Source organism: Rana temporaria, assembly GCF_905171775.1.
Source record: "Rana temporaria chromosome 4 unlocalized genomic scaffold, aRanTem1.1 chr4s, whole genome shotgun sequence".
Taxonomy (NCBI): Eukaryota; Metazoa; Chordata; class Amphibia; order Anura; family Ranidae; genus Rana; species Rana temporaria.
This window is the reverse complement of record NW_024404456.1, coordinates 156,279-169,060: the sequence shown is the minus strand read 5'-3', so window position 1 is coordinate 169,060 and position 12,782 is coordinate 156,279. Positions and strand designations below refer to the sequence as shown.

Here is a 12,782-nt window from a genome sequence, read left to right as displayed (position 1 = left end):
CCCTTCCCCTATGCACCCCTACTCCCTATACTATGCCCTCCTGAATTATTCTCTCCTGCCCCCTGTACTGTACCCTTATGTACACCATGTACTGTACCATCCTGCACCCCCACCTCCCATGTATTGTGCCCTAATTTTTTCCCTGTAATCTTCCCTCTTGCCCCCCCTGTACTGTACCCTCCTACCCCCCGTGTACTGTACCCTCCTGCACCCCCTGAACTGTAACTTCATGCCCCCCTGTACTGTGTCCTTCTGCTGCCCCGTACCCTGTGTTGATTAGTCTTTGATTTATGGCATGTATTCTCATCTTTTAAAATCTATCATATTGAAAATACTAATAAATATTCACTTCTATCAGCTATTTATACTTCACTTTTTGAGAGTCAGTGAATAAATTGGGGCCCCAGAACATTACTTTCCCCCGAAGCCCATAATGATATTAAATATAGAAAAGAGAAACAAGTGCGGGACTTTAAATGAAGCATGTGCGGGAAACTGTTTACAATAAATGGGGGGAATGAATCAAAGATAATAAATCTGGAATAGGTTTAAATATTTTATTACTTTCACATAATGCACCGTCCATGACTATATTGCACTATTGAAGAAATAGATAAACATATATGTTTCACAGATTAGTTGGGGGACAAGGTACGTGGGCAGTGACCCAAATATATAAATGCAATGAGTACAGCGAGCTGTACTGTATTATTGAGACATAAAATAGATATCACATATTAAAATGGAAATTACATCGCATGACACTGCAGTGATAATACATTAATGCATGAGGTAAAGAGCTCTACGCGTTTCGCGACTGTTGGTCGCTCATCAGGAGCAGGCATGCATTACATTGGTTATCTGGAACGACATAAGCACACAGCTGGTTAGACGGGGCATCCAACATTTGTGGGGGCTGAGGACTCATCAAAAAGCCCCAGATGGTACTCACCAGGTTGCCGATTGCCGCTGGCACCAGAGTGAAGCTCCGGATGGACCCCAGGATTGGGGTGGTCACTGCCGGGGACTAGGGCTGGAGAATGAGGGGTGCAGGGCCCATCAGGAGAGCGCACCCAGGTGGCACAGGCATGAGGCATGGTGTATTGAATGCACTGTGGTCGGTAAGGAATGATGGCTGTATTGGAAATAAATGAAGAATGTATTATGTTTGAATGGGATATGGAGATATGATGAAAAGGAAAAGGGGGGAAGGGGGGGGGGAAAACAAGCAAAGGAGAAGGAAAAAAGAAAAAAGAAAAGGAAAGAGAGAAAAAAAGGAGAAAAAACAGGGATGGGGAAAAAAGACAAAGAGAAATGGGAATATAAATATAGTAAAGTGAGGTAAAGGTACTGGGTGTGGTGAGGTATAGGAGAGAGGAAGAGGATCACCTGTGAGTTCCGAGTGTGCTGCATGGAGTGATGACATGTGAAGAGCCAAATGCCTGTACCTGCCATAGGTTACACCCTCTTATAGGGACCACCCCCCCAATGTTACCCGCCCAGAGACACGCATACGAGGGGGAGGAGAAGGGAGGCGTCTGCATTGGTGCGGGGTAACCGCCCAATGATGCGGCGCCGTTTGACTCCTGTAACCCCTCGTGGATGGTATACCAATACACCGCACGGAGACCTAGTTCCGTGTCAGGTGATGGAGGCGTGACATCGACACGCACTGCCCGCCCATCCGTCCGTGTGTCCTCGGAGCACAGGACGGAGAGCGTGTGCAGTGAGTGTTGCTGCCCCCGGATAGGACCACAACCCACACGGGGCCGGAGATGACAACACCCTTAGCCAGACAGCGCCAGGGAACCTGTGAACAGATGTGGAATGGCCCAAAATACCCAGCCGTACTCAAAATGTGACAGATACTAATGAAACAGTTATAAGCACATTGCTGCTAGCACTTAGAAAAACAACAATAATGCAGTACTGGATATTAACACAAAATAGACAAAAATGTAGTCCCGTAAAATACATGCTTCCATCCCTAGTTATGGTATATAAAGTGGGCGGGGGGAGGGTTGGTTGGGACTTTAAATGAGGTAATGGGTCAATTACCTCCATCCCTAATTAGGTATAGAAAAGAGAAACAAGTGCGGGACTTTAAATGAAGCATGTGCGGGAAACTGTTTACAATAAATGGGGGGAATGAATCAAAGATAATAAATCTGGAATAGGTTTAAATATTTTATTACTTTCACATAATGCACCGTCCATGACTATATTGCACTATTGAAGAAATAGATAAACATATATGTTTCACAGATTAGTTGGGGGACAAGGTACGTGGGCAGTGACCCAAATATATAAATGCAATGAGTACAGCGAGCTGTACTGTATTATTGAGACATAAAATAGATATCACATATTAAAATGGAAATTACATCGCATGACACTGCAGTGATAATACATTAATGCATGAGGTAAAGAGCTCTACGTGTTTCGCGACTGTTGGTCGCTCATCAGGAGCAGGCATGCATTACATTGGTTATCTGGAACGACATAAGCACACAGCTGGTTAGACGGGGCATCCAACATTTGTGGGGGCTGAGGACTCATCAAAAAGCCCCAGATGGTACTCACCAGGTTGCCGATTGCCGCTGGCACCAGAGTGAAGCTCCGGATGGACCCCAGGATTGGGGTGGTCACTGCCCATAATGATATTAAATGTCCATGTGGGAGAGAGAGAGTCACGGAGCAAAAGAAGTTGGGGGAGGGACGGCATGACATGGTGGTACTGGCCGCAGTAGATGGGCTCCTTTAGTGTAAGGGGAGCGGTGGGCGGTGGTGGCAGAGGCGAGAGAGCGGTGGAAGTGACGTTTCGTCACTCCTCCATTTTGATAGCAGAGAGAGAAGTTGTGAGGTAGGAGCTGACTTTACAATTGCGGCCGTAGCGGATCTTGTGGCGCAATTGCGCACTGCGGCGTCTGCCCAGGGGGCTGATTTGGTCAGGGCACAGGTGGCCGCGGCGTTAGATGGCTCGGACGCGGCACCTGCCGGGGGGGGTAAATCCGCCACGCGCTCGGCGGTCCAGGCCGCCGGAGCTGTACAGTCCAGATACCTCCCCAGGAGCAGACCGTCAGGGGCCCTCCGGCTCCATCTCCGCAACGGTCGCAGGCGCTGGGCCTGCGGGGGGGCTGGGAGGAATCTGCGTCGCGGACGGAGCTCAGCTGTGGGGGGGTCAAGTGGGCCTTCCCCATCTGCCCAACGGAGATGCCCGGACAGAGCGGCCGTGGCTGCGGGGGACGATCGTGGCAGTTTAGCGGCCCAGCGAGAAGGTTCCAGCCCGCTGGCCAACCATCCATGGCGGCCAGGGGTCCGGCATCGTCAGATGGAAGGTCGGTGTGGGGCACGGGGAAGACGAGGGGTGAAGGGAGTGGTCGCACAATGGAAGCCCGGGCCAGGGGGCGAACCTGGAGACCGTCGGTGGAGGTCGCAAGCGGCTCTGGTGTTTGGGCACAGAGGGGTCGGAGTGCAGTGCAACACAGGCCATCGGCAACCAGCTCACGTCTAACTGGGGTGCAAGCAAGGGATGTTTCGCCAGCTGGGAGTGCTGAAAGGTCGGAAGGGGAGCTGTCCGGGTCGGAGAGCGGAAATGATCCGGGACATCAGTCAGTGGTGGATTCCAGTCTGGCGGCGCGTGGACCCAGTCCAGGGCAGTCCGGTAAGTCCAATTCTTCCTCTACTATATGTGGATTGTTGCATGATTCGTTGGTGCAGGGTTGTGACGGGGCGGGCCCGGGAAGGACAGGGCTTAGGCAGCGGGAGGTACGGCCTTGGGGGGGCAGGTGGTTGGAGTGGAGTCACAGGATTTATGGGCCGGGTTGCGGGATCTGGTCAGGAGGTTTGACCCGGGCGCCGGTAGTGCGCCTTCTGCTGCGGTGGCATGGTCCCCACGGGGGGGGGGGGGTCCGCTCAGACAGTAGGGTAGCTGCGGTAGTACCAGCAGTTCCGAGTGCGGATGAGGCAGCAATGACTGGGGTTGCATCTTCAGGTGGGACGGGGGCATCTGTGCCTGGGAGTGCTCCCGACGCAGCGAGCAAAAAGGAGACCTTCAGGCTGGCAGACACCGCAAAAAGTGAAATGTACATTTGCTTCCAGGCCACCCTGGGGGCTCATCTAAAGCCGGAGGTTAGGGAGAAGATTTGGAAGGGGGAGTATGTTGAAATTTTCACATTGCTCCCCCTTGAGAAGTTCAATCTGGACAGGTTGAAGCCAGAGGAGAGTAAAAAGAGGGGAGAAAGCTCCAGAACACTGTTCGGGTTTGTTCATTTATTTAGAGGCCATTAGTGCGGCATACCGGATGTATGGAGGAACGGTGTGGTTGCGGTATGACGAGCAGTTCCGGCAACGATGGCCTTCAGACCTACTCTGCGCTGGGATCAACCTTTGGATGACATTGATGACGGCGGCGCGGGTCCCGCAGCAGTTTTTTCAGGGGGGGGTTGGAGGTACATCTGCCTCGGGACAACCGACCGACAAACGATGGGTCTTTTGCTGGCAATTTAATGAAGGAACGTGCAAGTATGGCACAAACTGCCGCTTCAAACACACATGTTCAGGATGTGGAGGTAACCACGCTCTGTCCAAGTGTTTCAAGCGTGGCAAGAACCATCCCGGAGAGTCTGCGGGTAAGGGGAATGACTGCGGTTCGGGTGGCAAGGATGCTGCCCTTCCTCAATAGATATACTGATAGGCGCACAGCAAGGTTGCTGGAGGAGGGCTTTGCTAGTGGTTTTCGAATCCCCTGTTCAATTTCAGTTATTCCCCCAGAGGCGAAGAATTTGAGGTCTGCCTTACTGCATCCTTCAGTGGTTTCGGAGAAACTGGCCAAGGAGGTGCATTTGGGGAGGATGGCTGGGCCGTTTACAACGGCTCCGTTTAGGGACTTGGTGGTTTCCCCACTGGGGGTGGTTCCCAAGAAGTAACCGGGCAAGTTTTGCTTGATACACCACCTGTCTTTCCCAAAGGGTGGCTCGGTTAACGACGCCATCGCGCCAAAGGAGTGTACAGTGTCTTACACGTCATTCGACGCTGCGGTTTCATGGGTGCGAAGGTGTGGGCGGGGCGCCCTCATGGAAAAGTCAGATGTGAAATCAGCTTTTCAGTTGTTGGGATGCAGTTGGGATGGGGCATACTATGTGGATCGTTGTTTGCCCATGCGCGTTGTTTGAGACCTTCAGCTCCTTTTTGGAGTGGGTAGTGCGCGACGCTTCGGGGCTCAGCTCGATTATCCATTACCTGGATGATTTCTTGTGCGTGGGCCCTCCGGGGTCGAATGCATGCTCAGTCTTGTTAGGCACGTTGCAGTATGTGACGGATCATTTCAGGGTCCCCTTAGCACCCGAAAAGACGGAAGGCCCCACGACTTCCATTGTTTTCTTGGGCATTGTGTTGGACTGCGGATGGAGTGTCGACTCCCAGAGGATAAGCTGGAGGCTTTGAAGGAGGAAGTGCGGGGGATTATTGGGCTGTGGAAGATTCAACTGCGCAAGATGCAGTCGCTGCTAGGTAAGTTAAACTTTGCCTGCAGGATAATCCCCATGGGTAGGGTGTTTTGCTGCAGGTTGTCGGGAGTGACAACCGGCGTGCGGACTCCGACTCATTTTGTGAGTCTCAATGGAGAACACAGGGCTGACTTGAGGGTCTGGCACGAGTTTTTGGAGTCCTTTAATGGATGAGCTTTGTGGATGTCTGGGCCTGTTGGCAACTTCGACTTGGAGCTGTTTACGGATGCTGCGGGCTCTATGGGGTATGGAGCGTTTTGCCAAGGTAAGTGGAGCGCGGAGTCCTGGCCAAACACGTGGAAGGAGGCGGGGTTCTTGAAGAACTTGGTACTCCTGAAACTGTTCCCGATCATAGTAGCGCTCGAGCTGTGGGGCGAGTCTTTTCGGAATTCGAAAGTGCGTTTCAATTGCGACAACTTGGGGGTGGCGCAGGTAGTGAATCGCATTTCGGCGGCATCCCCATCAGTGGTGAGTTTACTGCGTCATTTAGTGCTGCGATGCTTACACTTGAATGTATTCATTTATGCCGTACACCTTCCGGGGGTCGAGAACACTTTGGCTGACTCTTTGTCTCGTTTTCAGTGGGACAGGTTACAGGAGTTGGCACCAACAGTGGAGTGACACGGAGTTCCCTGTCCCGACTGGATGTGTAACATTGCTTTGACAGCGCAGCACGGTGGATCCAGCAGTCAGTGAGTGAGGCTACATGGAATGCCTACTCAAAGGTATGGCGGGAATGGATAGCTTTGGCTCAGGGACTGGGGATTGCCCCGGTTGGGCACGAGGCTGGTATCGCTGTGCTGTATTTTCTTACCTTGAAGATGGAGCAAGGGGTCTCGGTATCTGCGATCGATCGGTTGATGGCAGGTTTGACTTTTTTCTTTAAGTGGCACGTGGTAAGGGACTATACTAAGGAATTTGGGGTAAAGCAGGCAGTAAAGGGGTACAGGAAGGGTCACAAGGTTAAGGATCATCGTAGGCCAGTTTCGTTTGGTATGCTGCAGAACCTGTTTCTGCATTTACACTCAGTATGCTCGTCAGTGTACGAGTGTGCACTTTTCAAGGCCGCTTTTGCGCTGGCCTTTTTCGGGGCGCTGAGGGTGGGTGAACTGGTCAGTCCTTCGAAAGGGGAGCAAGATTATGCTGCGCATTCATTCCAGATTGGGCCACTATGGAAGCCGCTCGGGCTGAATTGAATGCAGACATGGTTAAGAGGATCGGGCAATGGGACTCGGATAGATGTAGGATCTACATTCGTCCACATTTACTGCATGAGTCGTTGGGAGCCATGGGAGTTCATTGGTTATACAGGTTCTTTGTATTAAAAAAAAAAAAAAAGAGGGGGGTCCTCTAAAAGTTTGATGTGTGTTCTGTTTGATGTTTTTCAGGTGGTGAGAGCAGCCTGGTTTGCATCCTTGGCCACTCATAGGTTTTTTGGGGGGCCAGACGGGCTGATGAACGGCCCAGTGGGAGGCAGCTAGGTATCCCCTTACGAGAAGCTCAGGTCAGATGGATTGGGGTACTGGGCAAAAATTTGCGCGCCTGGACAGAGCACCCGATGTCTTGGTACTCCATGCGGGAGGTAATGACATGGGGGCCAGGTCTATGCACCAATTGATAAGGGACGTGAAGTACGATTTCCTTAGGCTACGCTCTTTGTTCCCGGGGATGCTTATTATTTGGTCCGACATGGTGAGCAGAACGGCTTGGAGGTGGGCTTGGTCGGTGGAGAAGGTTAATAAGGCTCGGGTAAAGGTTAACAAGGAGGTGGGGAGGTTCTTTATTCGCAACGGTGGTTTGATGGTGCGCCACAGGGAGCTGGAGGTGGATACCTGGCGGTATCTGCAGAGGGATGGGATTCACCTCAATGACGTGGGCATTGATCTGTGGGCTCTGGGATTGCAGGAGTGAATCCAGAGGGCCCTGAGGGTTTGGAGGTGCTCGCAAGGATAAGGCTTTACCCTTGTGAGCTGTGGTGATGTTGGGTCTATGGAAGACGAGGAAAGGCTGGAAGTTGGGGTAGGTAAAAGGTTGTACCCATAGGTGGTATGGTGGTTATTGGGTACCTTTTGGTTAACAAGGGTTAACCAGGAAGGGGTTAAAATTATAGGTCACTGCGGACGGTTGTACTGCCTCTGAGTCGGTGTCTTGCAACTGAGGCCTAGGTAATTGTTTTTCCAAGGGGCCAAGTTGAGAGGGGGGGTCTTCTAGACCAGTGTTCCCCAACCCCCGGGCCGCGGACCGGTACCGGTCCGTGGATCAAACGGTACCGGGCCGCCCGCCGAGGAACTTTAAATTGTTTTTCTGTGGCGGCCGAGGTGCAGAGCATTGCATTCCCGAGCCCGCCCATTGTGTGATCCTCCTGGCCAATCAGCGCCGCTGTCCCGCCCTAACATACAGGGCTGCAAGGCTACGCTACACAGCGTCGCAGCCACCCGATGAGAGCAGAGAGAGAATTACGTCAGCTCTCCGCCCTCCCCCTCTATGCATTCCCGCAAGCGAACGGCTCCCCTCACATTCCCGCCCTGAGACTGTAAGTACAGTGGGCACTGCGGAGGGACATGCATCATATTGTTTTATACTGGGACATTTATTATTTTTTTTTATACTGGGACATTTGATCTTTTTGTTATTATGGGACATTAAATGTCCCAGTATAAAAAAAATATTAAATGTCCCAGTATATAAAAAACAATTAAATCATGTTTTTATACTGGGACATTTATTCATTTTTTTTATACTGGGACATTTAATCGTTTTTTTACTGGGGCGTTTAATATTTTTTTTTTATATTGGGACATTTAATCGTTTTTTTTATACTGGGACATTTAATCTTTTTTACACTGGGACATTTAGGGCCGGTTCACACTGCACCAATGTCAGAGTTCGGATGTGATTTGCACCGCACTGCAGTGCACATCACATGCGATCTCTGTGCGATGCGATTTCAGCCATAAAAATTGTATGGCTGAATTCACATCAAACTCGCACAGGACCCTTTTTTTTCGTAGCAGAAACGGATCGCATGGGTGTGAACACCCATGCGATCCGATTCCTGTCCGAGTTTGCAGATCGCACTGCGATATGCGAACTGATTTGGGGGTGTTGTTAACTTTTAAATGACACTCCCAGCAGTTCGCATAGGGCAATGTGAACTGCCGCAAAACATGTGATGCGGGAACCCACAATGGATTTGCAGGGTTCCCGCACTAACCGCTAACGCAACAAATCGCGATTCCTCCTACCGGGCCTTGGAAAAATATTCTTCCACAAACCGGTCCTTGGTGCCAAAAAGGTTGGGGACCACTGTTCTAGACCACCAAGTATTGGAAATATGTATAACATTTTTTAAACGGTTATTTATGTTAAATTTTGAAATGGTTAAATAAAAAAGGCCGGAAGGCCAATTTTACTCCACAACATGGTCCCTTGTATCATTGGGGTTTGTGGGGTAAGGTATAAGAGGTTGGGGTCATAGAGATAGTGGGTAATGTGTCACTAGGATCGGTCCTTAACATGTCATGATATTTATCTTTGTATAACACAGAACTGTACAGTAATAATGAAGAAATCTACAGAGAATGAGACAAGAAGAAGAAGATCCCCGAGAATCCAGAATCCCATCACCATCCCCCCACCTCCATCCCCGATCCCTACAAGACACAACATGGAGAAGATTCTAGAAGTCACCAAGAAGATGATGGAGCTGCTGACAGGAGAGGTGAGGAGGATTCTGGGAATTCTGGGACATTATCCAGTAACAGACAAGGGGTGTGTCTGGATGGTGACTGTATCATTGTGTGTGTCAGGTTCCTATAAGGTGTCAGGATGTCACTGTCTATTTCTCCATGGAGGAGTGGGAGTATTTAGAAGGACACAAGGATCTCTACAAGGACGTCATGATGGACAATCAGCCGCCCCTCGCATCACCGGGTAAGAGGAGACTTTATTGTAAAGGAGAGAGCAGTACGGAGGCTCCACCTAGATCCCCCATCATCTGATAAACACATATAGCTGGATTCAGAAAGATTTACGCCGGCGTATCAGTAGATACGCCGACGTAACTCTGAATATGCGCCGTCGTAAGTTTAAGTGTATTCTCAAACTGAGATACACTTAAACCTAGCTAAGATACGGCAGCCTGCGCCGTCGTATCTTAGGGTGCAATATTTAGGCTGGCCGCTAGGTGGCGCTTCCGTTGAGTTTGGCGTAGAATATGTAAATCCCTAGATACGCCGATTCACGAACGTACGTGCGCCCGTCACAGTAAAGATACGCCATTTACGTAAGAGATACGCCGCATAAAGATAAAGCTGCCCCCTAGGAGGCGTAGTCAATGTTAAGTATGGCCGTCGTTCCCGCGTCGAAATTTGAAAATGTTACGTCGTTTGCGTAAGTCGTCCGTGAATGGGGCTGGACGTAATTTACGTCCACGTCGAAACCAATACGTCCTTGCGGCGTACTTTGGAGCAATGTACACGGACGGCGCATGCGCCGTTCGTAAAAAACGTCAATCACGTCGGGTCACGAGTAATTTACATAAAACACGCCCCCCATCCTCATTTGAATTAGGCGCGCTTACGCCGGCCACATTTACGCTACGCCGCCGTAAGTTAGGAGGCAAGTACTTTGTGAATACAGTACTTGCCTCTCTGACTTAAGGCGGCGTAGCGTAAATACCATACGCTACGCCGCCTTAAAGATGCGTCGCTCTACTTGAATCTGGCCAATAGAAACAATGTATTCAGTCTCAGGAGATGGAAGGCAGCGGTGTGGGATCTCTGCAACTTGTCTCATGTGAACATTTAGGTCATCACTGATTACTGAATACCAATATTATGAGTCCTGACCCTTACACTGTATAATTTATATTGTACATACTCCTGACCCCTGAGAGAAAAGCCCATGGTGATTGTGCCCCTGGAGTGGCAGTCCAGGGGTGCCGTACTTGCACAAGTGTTTGAGAGGGCACTTCGAGTGTGGCACCTTGGTTACGTCACCACAACACACTTTTTTCACACCTGTCTCTAGGGCTTGGACCAGAGGAATTTTTAAAACCTGGCCATTGGGCCGGCCATCGTATTGCACGATGGTCACTTTCACTCTCCCTCATCTTCCTTCTCCCCCACTTTCTTTTTATTTAACCTCTGTGTGCGTCACTTTATTGTATTCTTTTGTTGGTTGTCTTACACGTTTGTCACAGTGTGATTAGTAGGGTGTGGGTCCTCGGGCCTGCCCTGAACATCTTGGGAGTGGGTGGATATGGCCTTCTGCTTCGGAAGACCTTCCAGGGAACGGGGTCTGTCTGGTTTCAGCCAGATGGACCAAGTGAAGTACCTCAGTCCCCATCTGGAGCCTAACGCCCCGGGGATCAGGGTAAGGTCCTTTCTAGTGGAGGACAGTCTAAACACCCGTTGCACGTTTTGTGTCACTCTTTATGTGTGTGCACTTTTTTTGACACAGGGTGGAGTTTTTGGCTGTGTTTTGATTGGAGCACAGACTTTTACATGGTGATAATAATGTGATCACATTCTAAAATTTTGGAACCTTAAACAGAATGTCATAATGGGGGAGGAGTCAATAACCCAATGATGGAGGTCTTCAGGATCAATCCAGTCTTCATCTTGGTTTTTCTCCCCCCATCCTCACTCTCTGACCTCTGGTGGGGCTCAGCCATGCTGTTATTCATGACTAAATCATGGACTTAATAAGGAAGTGCAGGACTTCTTGTGTTGGGAAGATGGCAATGAGTGATAGAGGGGTGGGGACACTCGTCCTGTAAATCCCCTCATCACTGTCACTCCTATAAAAGACAGTTCTCGTTGTTTCCTCACTCTCTGACTAAGGTCCATGAATAAAGAAATGATCTGGTAGGAGATCAGAGGAGCCATTTACTAGTTACCTTGAGGGGGGAATTGTAAGATCCTCAGAGACAAAGCTGCATGATGTGGGTGGAGTTCAGGTTTAGGGGAACCAATTAGCTCATGTCTAGTAATAATCTTTGTATTTCTATTTTAGTAGATGGACGGGAGATGAGGAAAACCTCAGAGGATTGTCTCACTTTGTCTCCAGACTGTAACGTAGAAGATGAGGACATCACACAGTATAGTCCAGGAGAAAACCCGACTACCTCAAATGTCCATCCGGCACCACACAGTGTAGATGGACCATCGTATTCCTCTTATCCTGAGGAACCTCAGACTGTGCGGGACGGTGTCGTCCTTCCAACAGAGAAGGGCTTTTCCTGTACTGAGTGCGGGAAGTGTTTTCCTTCTAAATCCCATCTTAATATTCATAAAATGTCTCACACGGGGGAGAAGCCGTATTCCTGTCCTGAGTGCGGGAAATGTTTTTCACGGAAGTCCAGTTTTTACAGACATCATAGATCTCACACAGGGGAGAAGCCGCATTCCTGTCCTGAGTGCGGGAAATGTTTCTCAAGGAAGTTCCATCTTTACAGACATCAGAGATCTCACACGGGGCAGAATCTGTATTCCTGTCCTGAGTGCAGGAAATGTTTTTCACAGAAGTCCTATCTTTCCATACATCAGAGATCTCACACGGGGGAGAAGCCGTATTCCTGTCCTGAGTGTGGGAAATGTTTTTCATTGAAGGCTAGTCTTTCCAGACATCAGAGATCTCACATGGGGGAGAAGCCGCATTCCTGTCCTGAGTGCGGGAAATGTTTTTCAGAAAAGTCCCATCTTTACACACATCAAAGATCTCACACGGGGCAGAAGCCGTATTCCTGTCCTGAGTGCGGGAAATGTTTTTCACAGAAGGTTAGTCTTTCCACACATCAGAGATCTCACACGGGGGAGAAGCCGTATTCCTGTCCTGAGTGCGGGAAATGTTTTTCAGATAGGTCCCATCTTTATACACATGAGAGATCTCACACGGGGGAGAAGCCGCATTCCTGTCCTGAGTGCGGGAAATGTTTCTCACGGAAGTCCAATCTTTACATACATCAGAGATCTCACACGGGGGAGAAGCCCCATTCCTGTCCTGAGTGCGGGAAATGTTTTTCACGGAAGTCCCATCTTTATAGACATCAGAGATCTCACACAGGGGTGAAGCCGTATTCCTGTCCTGAGTGAGGGAATTGTTCCTCACTGAAGTCCTGTCTTCCTGTACATCAGGGGTCCCACACAACCCTTGAGGTGTATTAGTGAGTGCGGGAAATGTCTTGTATATGAATGTTGCTGGACATCAGAGTTCTCATGTGGGGAAGAAGCACACCCTGATATACACCTCAGATATACTCCATGGCTGATC

The 12,782-nt window shown here is 49.9% G+C and overlaps 1 long non-coding RNA gene across 1 annotated transcript; it reads right to left on the bottom strand.

Annotated features, from left to right (window-relative positions):
* Window positions 1–549: 549 nt before the first annotated feature.
* On the bottom strand, window positions 550–1,706 carry LOC120921800. Its single transcript, XR_005744981.1, has 3 exons — window positions 1,390–1,706; window positions 953–1,135; window positions 550–861 (listed from the first exon to the last, which is right to left on the bottom strand). It is a non-coding gene; the product is annotated as an uncharacterized LOC120921800 (long non-coding RNA).
* Between the last annotated feature and the right edge of the window lie 11,076 nt (window positions 1,707–12,782).